The 12,837-nt window shown below is 46.5% G+C and overlaps 1 protein-coding gene across 11 annotated transcripts in view; it reads left to right on the forward strand.

The window, feature by feature from the left end:
• FRYL (FRY like transcription coactivator) overlaps window positions 1-12,837 on the forward strand; it is a 2,483,143-nt gene that overhangs the window by 1,116,776 nt on the left and 1,353,530 nt on the right. The window lies entirely within an intron of this gene.

A 12,837-nucleotide genomic window follows, 5' to 3' on the forward strand; every position in this document is an offset into this window, starting at 1 on the left:
CATTTGAGAGACCAGAATTGTTGTAGCCGCAAAACATTTTTAATTTAGAGACCAGGTCCATGACTATTCCCAGAGGCTCATTACGACAATCTGCAGTAAGAACCACTTAAGGCTCTTCAACCTGATGACTGCGCGTCCTAATCCTTAGTTTGTATAGATGGAACTTCACTCGGAATATAACGATATTTCAGACCACACAGTTTTTTCCTTAAGCGATCGCTTTATTGCACACCATTAGACCCTGTGCATGTTAGGCACCTTGATATGACTAATATTGGGTAAACCCATCCTTGGTCCATTTTGGGGACTAACCTGTCTCCCTTAACACCCTTTCCTTTAAGACCTGTGTCCTGGGGGTTGACTAATCAAGCAACCTGTAATGGTATACTAAGGATACCATGCTTGGAGACAGAAGTTCGGTGAAACTTCACGATAACAAGGAGATCCATACCCTGTTATACTAGGACACCGCCTTAGTAAGTCTTCCTTTTTGAAGTAATTTCACACACAGGACAACCAGAATATATGTTTTAGGTCTTAATAAAGGGATCCCATTACATTTTTCAGTAACCAGAGGAGCTCCTGAAGGCCATACAAATACGGTCAATAAGAGGCCCACAAGAAGTAGGTATCATGTACTCAGATACCAATCACTGATGCAATGTTCACCACAGGCCATTATACACACTGAACACAATTTATTGTTTTAGGTGCTCCCACACTACCATGTCCTGATGAAGACCCCAGAATGAGGCGTTACTAACCCTTATATCCAGCGGGGTCGAAACGTAGACTACGTCATATTTTCACACCACAGGACCTAATGAATTGGATTAATCTATTCCATTTGTGATGAACTTTAGGTAACTACGGTTCAATCTAGACTGTAAAGGTCTACTTATGTTTTAAACGTGATTGTGTTATTGTCACACTACCTAAATTTACCCAGTCCCTCACCTACGCAATCACCCCCATCTTATCCAAATACCCTTCTTCTCTTTTTCACTGAGAGCACCATATGATATTTGAATAGTTTTGAAGACTATATGGATGACTTTGAATTACAAGTTATTTGTCAATTTTAAATTGCGGAACCAGTAACTTTGATCAATATATTTGTAAGCTAATGATTTTGGGCTTTGAATTTCAAAAGCACCATATTTATTATTTTGCGTTTGCTGAATAAATAATGTCTTTGAATTCTGACAAATCAATTTGTTGTGAACTTTGTGGCATTTATCTTTGCTTAGGATAAATTTGATAAACCCTGACCCCTCTTAAACGTATTTACTTTATGACCCAGGTCATGTAGTTTTCAGGGTATACCCCATTGAAACTCAACACTAGCCCATCTCAATGGCGTACAGCATGCACTTAATAATCTCCCTAGAAGGTCTCTGGGTTGGCGGACCCCATACAAGATGCTCTTTGGTATCAAAATGTTTTTTCCGGACCTTAAAGGTCTAGACCAGGCGGCGGCGGCCGCCCCCTATGACGTAGATGATTATTGTAATGTTTTACAGACTCTACGAGAGACAGTCTTGCAAAGAAACACAAGCCCTCCACATCTGATGCTGCGTTGCAGATTACGGTAGTTGGCTGGCTACCCCGAGTCGGAGAACTGGTCCGTGATAAGGTTGAGAATAAGAAAGAGTTTGGCCCCTCATATCTAGCTTTAGTTCTTGTACTTGGCGTGCAGGGCACAAGAATGACCTGGCTTTTCGAGCAGTAACGTACCCCTCTCCCCCAGCGCCTTGAGACTCCTCCGGGTGAGTAGCGCGCTATACAAATGTTATGATTGATTGATTGATTGATTGCGTTCCTGGGCCAGAAGTAGGACGTGGTTGCTACTCCCACTACTTTCTGGTACCCAAGAAAGGCAAAAGGGTGCCTAAGCCCTATCTTGGACCTACGGAACGTCAACGGCTTCCTCCGGAAGGAGAAGTTCAAGATGCTGACTCTGGCTCATGTCTTAGCTGCCCTGGACCCAGGAGACTGGATGGTAGCGTTGGACTCGCAGGATGCTTATTTCCACATCCCGTCCTGCCGGCCCACCGGCGTTACCTACGGTTCACGGTAGGCCACGACCACTTTCAGTTTACCGTGCTCCCCTTCGGCCTTACAAGTGCCCCACGGGTGTTCACGAAGGTGATGGCGGTGGTCGCAGCTCATCTGCGCAGGTTAGGGGTTTCAGTCTTCCCCTACCTCGACGACTGGTTGTTGAAGGCGCCCCAGACAGTCGTCTACCACCTCCAGACGATGGCAGACCTCTTGCACCAGCTGGGGTTCTCTATCAAGTCCAAGTTCAAGTTCGGGCATTTATAAAGCGCACTACTCACCCAGAGGGTCTCAAGGCGCTTGGGAAGGGGTAAATTATTTGTCGAATAGCCAGGTTTTAAGTTCTTTTCTGAAGGAGATGTGGTTTTGAGTAAGGCGGAGGTGAGTGGGGAGTGAGTTCCAGGTCTTGGCCGCCAGGAAGGAGAAGGATCTTCCTCCCATGGTGGATTTTCGGATGCGCGGGACTGCGGCGAGGGCTTGATTGGATGATCTTAGTTGGCGGGTGGGTTTGTAGAAGGACAGTCGAGTGTTGAGGCATTCGGGTCCTAAATTGTAGAGGGCCTTGTGTGCATGGGTGAGAAGACGGAATGTAATTCTTTTGTTGACGGGAAGCCAGTGGAGGTCTTTTAGGTGTCCGGTGATGTGATCTTGGTGAGGAATGTTCAGTATGAGTCTCACTGATGCGTTTTGTATGCGTTGGAGTTTTTTCTGTAATTTTGCCGTGATTCCGGCGTATAATGTGTTACCATAATCCAGTCGACTTGTGACCAGTGCGTGGGTGACGGTCTTTCTTGTCTCGAGGGGATCCAGCGGGAGATCTTTTTGAGAATGCGAAGTACGTTGAAGCAGGAGGATGAGACTGCGTTGACTTGTCTGGACATCGAGAGAGAGGAGTCTAGGATGAAGCCAAGGTTACGTGCATGGTCTGTGGGTGTGGGTGCTGTGCCCAGAGCGGAAGGCCGCCAAGAGTCGTCCCAGGCAGAGGGGGAAGATCCTAGGATGAGCACCTCTGTTTTGTCTGAGTTGAGTTGTAGGCGGCTGTGTTTCATCCATTCGGCTACTTCTTTCATGCCTTCGTGCAGATTGGTTTTGGCGGTGTTGGGGTCTTTGGTGAGGGAAAGGATCAGCTGGGTGTCGTCAGCGTAGGAGATGATGTTGAGGTTGTGTTGGCGCGCGATGGATGCGAGTGGGCTCATGTAGACGTTGTGCCGAAGTCACACCTGTGCCCCTCTCAGAAGCTCCTTTTCATCGGAGCGGTTCTCGACTCGGCGCAGTTTCGGGTTTACCCACCCGAACAGCGGGTTCGGGATATACAGGCTCTCGTTCCAATCGTTCAGCCTTTATCCCGAGTCTCGGTCAGGTTGACGCTGCGGCTCCTGGGGCTGATGGCTTCCTGCATCCTTCAGGGGCGGCTATGCATCACGTCTGTTGGCGGATGCGGGCTCTGCAGTGGGACCTGATGTTGCAGTGGGCCCAGAATCAGGGCAACCTGTCCGACCATGTCCTGGTCTCGGAGGGCACTGCGAGACAGCTGCAGTGGTGGCTCAGGGACCGTGATTGGGTCATCGGCAGATTCCTCTCCCTTACCCAACCGGAGCACGTGGTTGTGACGGACGCTTCCCTCCAGGGCTGGGGAGGCCACATGGAAGAGGCGGAGAGCAGAGGCGGAGTCCCGGCTCCATATCAACCTTTTGGAGCTGTGGGCGATTCGTCTAGAAGTGAAGGCATTCCTCCCCTCTGTCCGAGGGAGTGCAGTGCAGGTGTTCACGGACATCACCACCGCCATGTGGTACTGCAACAAACGGGGCGGGGTGGGGTCGTGGACCCTATTCCAGGAGGCTCTGAGCCTTTGGCAATGGCTGGAACACCACGGCGTGACCCTGGTGGATCAACACCTGGCAGGTTCTCTGAACGCCAGGGCGGACAAACTCAGCCGCCGGTGCATGATGGATCACGACTGGCGTCTGAACTCGGACGTGGCGCAAGGTCTCTTTCTGCAGTGGGGAGAACCTTGGTTAGATCTATTCGCCACCGAAGAGAATGCGCAATGTCATCAGTTTTGCGTGTTGGAATTTCCAAGGCGGCACTCGCTCGGAGACGAGTGGAGTTGCGGTCTGTTGTACGCCTTTCCGCATATACCACTTCTGCCCAGAGTGCTGAAGAAGATCAGGCGCGACCGGGCACAAGTCATCCTTGTGTCTCCGGACTGGGCACGAAGATACTGGTATCCCGAGCTACTCAGTATGTCAGTTGATCCCCCGGTTCATCTGCCTCTTCAGGAGGACCTTCTGTCGCAGCAGCAGGGGACGGTCCTCCACCCGAACCTGTCCAGTCTCCACCTCCATGCTTGGAGATTGAGCGGCGACAGTTGAGGCCATTTGACTTGCCTCCTGAAGTTTGTAACACCATTCTGGCAGCCAGGCGTCCCTCCACAAAGTCGGTATACGCTTTCAGGTGGAATAGATTTGTGGCATGTTGCACAGGAAAGGCTGTGGATTCTCTCTCTGCTCCTCTTTCTGAGGTTCTTCTCTTTCTTCTTTCTCTTGCCCACCAGGGCTCTGCTCTGTGAACTATCAAGGGCTAACTTTCTGCTCTTTCAGCCTTTTTGAGGCTGCCTGATCAACCTTCTTTGTTCAAGTCTCCTATTGTTAACCGATTCTTGAAAGGCATCACGCATACGTTCCCTCCTGTGCCCTTTATGATGCCTCAGTGGGACTTGAACTTGGTTCTTACTTTTCTGATGTGCGCTCCCTTTAAGCCACTTCACAACTGTCCTCTTCGCCTTCTTACTTTGAAGACTGCCTTCCTGGTAGCCATCACCTCTGCCAGGAGAGTGAGTGAGCTCCAGGCTCTATCCTGTAAACCTCCTTTCGGTCCATCTGGACAAGGTTGTGTTGTGGACAAGGCCCTCTTTCCTGCCCAAAGTAGTCACAGCCTTCCACATCGGGCAGTCCATCACCTTGCCCACCTTCTTTCCACTCCGCATCCCTCGAGAGAGGAAGAGAGGCTCCACCATCTGGACCCAAAACGTGCGCTCTCGTTTTATCTGGATCGCACACGCCAGTTCCGGGTGGATGACCAACTCTTTGTTGGTTACGTGGGCGCTAAGAAGGGAAAAGCGGTGCACAAGCGAACCATCTCGCGGTGGATCATCTTGTGTATTCAGGCGTGTTACTCCTTGGCTAAGAAGGAACCCCCTGTTGGGCTGAGGGCTCATTCCACTCGGGCCACAGCGACCAACTGCCTTGGGCCGAGGAGTGCCCTTGCAGGACATTTGCCAGGCGGATACATGGGCCTCGCTGCACACGTTTGCAAGACACTATTGCCTGGACAGCCAAGTCCGGAGGGATGGCTTCTTTGGCCGTTCCGTCCTCCAGGACTTTCTGGTGTGATTATTGGTTCGCAGACCCACCACTGGGGTTGGTATTGCTGGGGTATCTATTCTAAGGTAATGTGTAACGATATATCTGTAAGAGACATTAGTTAGTGATAGATTTCTTACCGACCCACCCATCCTCCCCGTTCTGCGAACCGATATCTAGGGTTAAGGTCATCCCCTTTCAGGGCCCTAGTTTCAAGGCACCAGTGTTGGTTTTTAGCATTGCTTTGCGTTTCTGGCGCGGAAAAGCTGTGTCTAAGAACTGACGTCAGCACGCGGAGGCGGCGTCTAAGTACTCCGACGTCATCACGGCGCCGACGACTGACGCGGAGTCGCAGTCGACGCCTACCGACGCGCAAGGGTACTGCTACGCAAAAATTTCCGGATCCAGTCTGACGCCTGGGGATATTCTAAGGTAAGGAATCTATCACTAACTAATGTCTCTTACAGATATATCGTTAAGCAAGTAGTAACTTGTGCATTAAAGGAACATTGGCACCCCATTCCTCATCACACTGATTGAAGAGGGACCTGACTTTTGTAAATGTTACTGCTTGGACCGTCTTAGATGGGATTGTATGGGATGCTGTTAAATTTCAAATTCACGGTACCACAGAGGTTATAAATGTCCCGGAACGTACTAAGAGTTTCTACAAGGGATGTGATTAAACAAAATATACTCTCTGATGATTGGGATATTCAAGCCGTAGAGGCTTTGTTTTCAGATTTGAAATATTATGCTGCTTTTGATGCTAAGGATTTATATTTAGATTCAGCTAATTGCGGTGATTTGTTCTATTATCAACACTATGGCAATCACTACCTGCATAAGGCAAAGACAAGGAGGAATATGGTTGATTATACACAATGGGAACATTGCCCCGCTCCTGTTGAAGGCAGCTCAAATTCTCGTTTAAAGAGATTCACTTATGTTACTGATTTTAATCAGTCCAATCCTAATGCATTTTAGTTTAAGATGGCCAAAAAGTGCTCTTCCAAAGTTAGACTTACCCACACAAAATTGTTATATTCCAAGTCCTTTCTTGACCAATTGGCTATTGAAGGCTATGAACTGTGGAAAGATACTATTGATCTTAAATCTGGTTGGGGTTTTAAAAGTTGGCAAGTGCAAGGCATAGAGGCTTTGCATCATGCATGTCTCATCCCGAACCATATGTTTTTGAATTTGACTATTTCACAAACCACCTGCTTTGGATTGGCTACTACTAAAAAATTAAATGCTCCTTCTTTTCCAGAATTGGAAGAGTACCCCGGTTGGGATAATACTACCAGTATTTCTGTCAGGAAATTACAGACCCTGTTGCTGAATTCTACTTTTAACATATCCAGTTCGGATCCTAAGGGTTGGTTGTTGTGGCACAGAAGTGCAGATTCTTGCCAACATTGTTTTCTGGGTTTAGCCCCTGGCTACACACAGGTTAGGGTGGATCCCCGTGTTGAGAGTGACCATTCTCTAACTACCTATTCCGTAGGCAAGCTGTGTCAGAATTGGCTCAAATACTCCACTTTAGAGTCATTTAAGCTTCATTTGTGTAAATTGACTGACAATGTTGATCTGAAGGACTTTTTCGAAGGCCCTGCTTTCCGCAGATCCAAAAGGTGGATATATGCTATCTACAACGAAGTTTGGAAACTGTCCCAGATTGAGGCTGCTTCCCACTTAGGAGCTATAGATCAAGCAAATTTAGAAAAAGTACTAGCAGATGTAGATAACAGCATTAAAACACTTTTTCCCTGCATTTACACATTAGATAATATTGTTTAGTCTGTTGTCGATATTCTGCAAGAAGAGGCCTCTGTTTTGTACCATGGTCTAAATCAATTGCGTTCCATTATGCAGTTTGCATGGACTTTACAAACGTTGAAGCAGAAAAGGTGCTTTGGGACTACATGAACACGTCCTCATTGTTTGCCCCTTTTAATTTGACTGACAAACAACAATTTATGTCTATGAAAGATGCAACTTTTTCTTTGTTACATATTGAAAAGTTAGAACCTTTGCGGTTTTCTGTGGCCGAAACATATTCTGCTGTGTGGCCCGTCCATGGGTTAATAACATTACCTTTTCCTTTGTTCAAATTCAAAGCTTGCATGTAGTATTATGCAATTGACAGGTATGAATCTCTGTGAACCGCTTATCTCCATGAAGCTTGGTCACTACCATTTCCCTATAGATGCCTGAGGGAGGGAAAAGAGGTTTATTTGAATGGTGAAGATTGCACAACACCTGATCACTCGTTAGTGTGAAGGAATTTACATTTGCATGGATCATGTAATCAGAATGCACCTAATTTGGCCTGTGTCTTAAAAGGTACACCGATGCCTGCTATCACACCCACATTACTAGCAAACGAAAGTTATTTACTTTTAAATAATGAAGATTGTGGTGGGATGTTGGCTGGAATTCCTTGCATTGTGCGGTCTCCCAACGTGTAGTTTGTTGTAAAAACGTAATGATTCCTCCTCCACATGGGAAGCTGGATGTTTCCATCTGGCCGTCGATTCTGACCTTGAAAGCAGAGTTCAACAAGATGAGTCGAATAAGAGCTCTTTTGTCCAGGAAAGATGTCGCCCTTACATCTGCCCGTGAAACATTGGTCCTCCACGAGGCAAACACCTGCACAGAAGTGCATGCCTTATTAAATACGGATCTGCCCTTGCATTTCGGGGAGTTAATTCACACTATCTTTAATGCTTCCTCGACCACAGGGCTGGCACACTTTTTAAAGTTCTTAGTAGTGGCCTTGTGACTTCTTTCCAAACTATATTCGGTGTGTTCCTGGCATTTTTTCATTCGATTTTCTCCAGCCTCTTTGGTGGATTTCCCTTGATGCTCGCTTTGGTTGCCGGAGTGCTTCTACTGCTTTGTTTATTTCAGAATGGATGCAAATCCTGTGCCACAAGACGATTTGCCCTGGCTGTTACTGCTCCACAACCGAATGCTTGATTACTATGGAGCTTTGCCTCTGGCTACTTTGAGTGCAGTTTATGGATTATCGTTTCGATTTTCCTTTTTCACATGCATCCAGCCTGTCTTTCATTGCCTGAGCTGCGATTTCGAATGGGCTCTGGTTTGTGTCTCTGCAGTATGGTGTCTCCCAACGCAGATTATGATCAACCGATGAGCCCCATAGTTGCTCGTGAATTGCTTTGTTCTGGCGGCGGGATTATGGCCTTTGCAGCGATGCATGAAATCCTGGGACGTCGGAATAGTTTTTGCAGCGGTGCATGATTTCTTGGCACGCAGTTATATTGAAGTAAATCAGAGTTTTCCTCTGATGGTACTAAAGGCTCAGGTTATTGAGGAACATGTGTGTTCATTCCCGTTACTAAATTGGATGGCTGAAATGTTTTCAGATGAGAACAATGACTTTCTTTTGGAGGCTGTTGCATATACACTTTCGGAGTGAGGTGTATTTCCTTCTCTCTCTTTTTCACGACTGACTACGCACGTTGGGCATCAGATTTTTTAAATATTTTTATTTTTTTGGGGCCTATTGGCTTTGCTGTGCCCACAAATGATTAATAGTTTGGAATATTTTCAAAATATACAGAGATTGCTCCCGTTTTTCCATTATGGCAAATTTGAACTTGATTCTATCTCTCGAACTTGAACTCAGCGTTCCTGCTTTGCCCCCATTACTTGTCCGTGCTCCGATCAAGAGAGGGAGTAGTGGGTCTGAGCCTTGCATTCATACAGTGTTACGTTAGCATGAGCTTATTAGAAGTTTAAATGGCATTTTTCCTTTTGCTTCCTTTTGCACACGGCTCACGTTAGTTATTGTTTAGAGTTAGGGTGAGTGTTTTGCTTCACATGAGAATAACTTGTTTTTCTACATTGCTAGACTTGCTTCGTAAGCTTAGTCTGAACAGTGAGTGCTGAGGCCTTCAAGGTTATATCAACACTGTTGCTGTTGTTCGAACTGATCAGCGCACGTTCTAGCCATAACATATATGCAGCTGTGGCCAACTCAAATACTGGCGCTTTTAACAATGCACTGTAGGCATGATTGTAAATTGTAAATTGATACTTGTATAGCGCACTACTAACCCGCAAGGGTCTCAAGGCGCTTGTAAGAATACCGCTGTGGAACCCGTCCTGGTTTTCTCCCTGTGAGTTTCCACTCCTGGGCACCCCCAAGGTGGAGGCCAGGCATCCTTAGTGTTGTGGGGGCCGTTGTGGAGATTAAGCAAGCTATTGCCCAGAGTTGCAGAGTGGGACTCCATGATTGGAATACGCACCGAGGCGAGAATTATCAGGTCCGTGGAATTTTGAGCCCAATTCCCGCCGAGGCGGGGAATTGAACCCTGGTCCCGGGCCAGACCTCTGCATCAGGGTCTGCCGCTCTAACCATTGAGCCACACTTCTCCACCTTGGAGAACATTTGTATGCTAAGAGCTGGTGCAGAACTCTGATTCACTCCTGCTAATCTTTGAGGTATGGGGTCGCCTATGCAAGCCTAAGAGAACTTCTTTAGTTATAAAATAACCTACTAGCAAGGGAGGATAAACTATAGGTATATATTTAACCTGTTTCCATTTAGCATTACAACATGCTTTCTCCCTTTGTATTTTATTGAATAGTGACTATGCTGACAATCTTATTTCTTATCATATGTCTGCTTGTATTAGCTAAGATGCTGCACCTGAGATCATGGTGTTAAAATAAACATTTTAAACCTGCTCGTGTCTCCCTTTACTCCCTGTTCTGGACTGGTATGAGAGTATAACGAAAGAGTGCTCCTGTTTCCCACCTTACCTGAGGTATCCTTAGTCGCATGTTCTGGGTTGCCTAATCATTGGTAACTTTGCTATAGGACGAAGAGCTAATGAGACACTGATGCTAATCTGGTAGGGGATTTTGGGTACTCAAGTGAGTTTCTGGCACACACTAATTTACTGAGGTCCTGAGTCTCTGTGCACAGGTCTGTGTCTAAGTAGAATGCCTGCAAAAAGGGTACTTAAAGGCTTACCTGAGGGTGGGGTCCAGAGATTCGTCCTGGGACAAGATTAAATTCAGACACCACTTCTTCAACCATCTGGGTACTCTGGACTTAGCTCTGGGCATCAAGGCTGCAACCGGGAAGACTCCTGCTGCTCCTGATTTTCCTCGCCCTGCTTGTCTGCTGAAGCATCCATACCTGTGCTCCATATAGGAACCTTTCAAGGCCTGTGGGCATCCAAGACACCTGAAGTAATCTCCCTTGAAGTGAAGGAGTCACTACCCTGCATCTGCAGGCACTTCAACTAAGCTGACCGGTCTGCTGATCCTGGGCTCCCACGGACTCCAAAAGGCTCAGCAACACAGGTGGTGGAACTTCACTTTCCTCGAAGCCTGCAGTGTCCTCTAACCAATTTTGAGGTCAATATCCCTCATCAGAGCCGCAGGAAAAGCACCCCTTTGCACTGCCTAAATTTGCAGTTGCAAAGACGTATTTGCTTTCTTCCACCAAGATCTTCGGACTCCAAGTAGCCCCCACCTCAAGCATCTCCAGTGACCAAGATCTTCGTCCTCACAGCTTCATTTACACCGTGGGCCTGCATCTTTGTTGAGCTGCTCGAGGTCCTCTCGCGACTCCAGTGCCTCTGGCCTGTGGGCCTTCTTGAGGGTCTTCTTTGATTTCTTTGGGCACCACTGATTGCTTTGGGCCTGCCCTGACTCCCCTGCTTGTGGTGAGTCCCCTGGACCTTGCTGGTCCCGACATTGTACCTTCTTCAACTTCCACGTTGGTTGCAGTTGCCAAGGAGTGTTTATGCTCTTGCCGGAGACAGACCTCTCGACACCAAACGTGGGACACCTTGTGTACGGCTCCTGGTCTTCCACAGCGTCGCCTGGTCCAGACAGCTGCAGTTTCAAGGTCACTATCAGCTCTCCTGCAACACTCAACACCAGATGGCATTCGACTCTGTGCCTCCTGGTCACTGCTGAGTGGCATAGACTCTGTCCCCTCTGCCTGCAGTTTCTTCACATTTTGAATCCACCTTTGGGTTCCACCAGACACTTTCACCTTCTCCAGCAGTAGCATTTCCCTGACGTCCTCCATTGAGTTTGGTGGTTTCCGACGCCACTTCACACATATGCACCCGACTTCCTTGGTGCAGGTATCCTGGTTATTAAGGTATCCAATGGTGGGGTGGTTCTCCAAACTACTGTCTTCCATTAGGGTTTCTTCAGGGTGCATTGGGAAGTGTTCTTTAAAATTGCAACCGCGACTTACCCATTAAGTTGCATTGATCCTGCTGTCGTGTTCCCACTCTGCACACGTCCTCCGTGGGACTCCTGGTTACTTACCTCTGGGGGTTCCTTGGGTCCCTGGTCCCCCACCCTCCCCCTCCCCGGTGGCCACATGCTGCTTACCTGTTTCTATCGAAAAGTATTGGGTGCATTATGTATATCTCCGGCTAGGAGATATCTGTATGTGTTAGTGAATGTTGTATAATAAATACATATTTTTATAAATACACTGTGTGGTTCTTTTTCACATCTATATCACTAAAATTGTTCTGGTAAACAAAAGCTGCTTTACACTCCTTCTGGACTAAGCATGAAGGTTGCTCGCCACAGTTTTCTCTAAGAGAGCTTTCTAAGGTTGTCTAAGACCCCTAAAATCACCATATGGGTTGTCTTGATTGGCGCAAGGCTCCCATTTACATAAGTGTACACCATATACCAAGCCAGCTTATCACAGGTACACAGTATGGCTTCTTAAGCAATTGTACGGTTGAAGTAAGAAGTGTGGTACATTAGCTGCTTAGAAGGCAAGGTTAGAAAATACATTTATAGGTAATGCCTAGGAAATGGGCTCTACATTCAACTATAGAGTTTGAACACCATCTTTTCCTAATACTGGCTCTTGTATGTTATTCTCACAATAGTAGCTTTTCATTTTTTATGGCCATTAATATTTTTCATTAAAGTACCGGTTTCATTTTAGGGATTGCACACAAATTGTATGGTGGTGCTAATATGTATTAGTGTTTAGAAAAAAAGATTGTTCAAATAAATGTGTTGTATGATAAATTGGCAAATTTAAATTGACAGAAAAAGCAATATACTAACGTGAGAATAATGTTCAAGCACTACAATTGGGGAGAATTTGTATTCAAACTATGGCCTAATTGAAGGTCTATTACTTATAAATACATTCCTAAGCATTCTGTCATCCTCTTAAAAACTGACTTTTTTAGCTGACCCTGTCCACCTTGGATATTCCAAAAGTGGAAAAGGTGCAAATAATCAACTTCCTTTTTTACAACCATGTTCCAAGAACTTTGAATGTTGTTGTGGGCCAATTGCTACATTGCTGTATGTCGAAGCGGTCTATACCAGCAAACCAATATGAGAAAGTTAATTGATTTTCAAATGCCAGTATTCATGA

This window comes from Lissotriton vulgaris, chromosome 3_1 (genome assembly GCF_964263255.1).
Source record: "Lissotriton vulgaris chromosome 3_1, aLisVul1.2, whole genome shotgun sequence".
NCBI classification, from domain to species: Eukaryota; Metazoa; Chordata; class Amphibia; order Caudata; family Salamandridae; genus Lissotriton; species Lissotriton vulgaris.